The sequence below is a fragment of the Macadamia integrifolia genome, chromosome 5 (assembly GCF_013358625.1).
Source record: "Macadamia integrifolia cultivar HAES 741 chromosome 5, SCU_Mint_v3, whole genome shotgun sequence".
Taxonomy (NCBI): domain Eukaryota; kingdom Viridiplantae; phylum Streptophyta; class Magnoliopsida; order Proteales; family Proteaceae; genus Macadamia; species Macadamia integrifolia.
Window position 1 is genome coordinate 472,693 of NC_056561.1, and position 228 is coordinate 472,920.

At 46.9% G+C, this 228-nt stretch overlaps 1 protein-coding gene across 2 annotated transcripts in view; it reads left to right on the top strand.

Annotated features, from left to right (window-relative positions):
* LOC122079512 overlaps positions 1-228 on the top strand; it is a 14,682-nt gene that overhangs the window by 10,669 nt on the left and 3,785 nt on the right. The gene's annotated exons all lie outside the window — the stretch shown is intronic.

A 228-nucleotide genomic window follows, 5' to 3' on the forward strand; every position in this document is an offset into this window, starting at 1 on the left:
GGGGGGGGGGGGAAGGGAGGAAGGTCCCTACATGAACAGTGGGAGATATCTTAGTCATATGCCCGACCCTGTATGAGACCCTTTTCCGTTTTCCTTGACTTTTTCAAACTATTCTGAAGACATTGTATTAACAAATGGAGAAGTCAGTTTGGTTTGAAATTTACCCATGACTAGATAATGACATGGATCTATAGAGCTAAGCAACCCCCTCCCAACACCCCCCCCCCC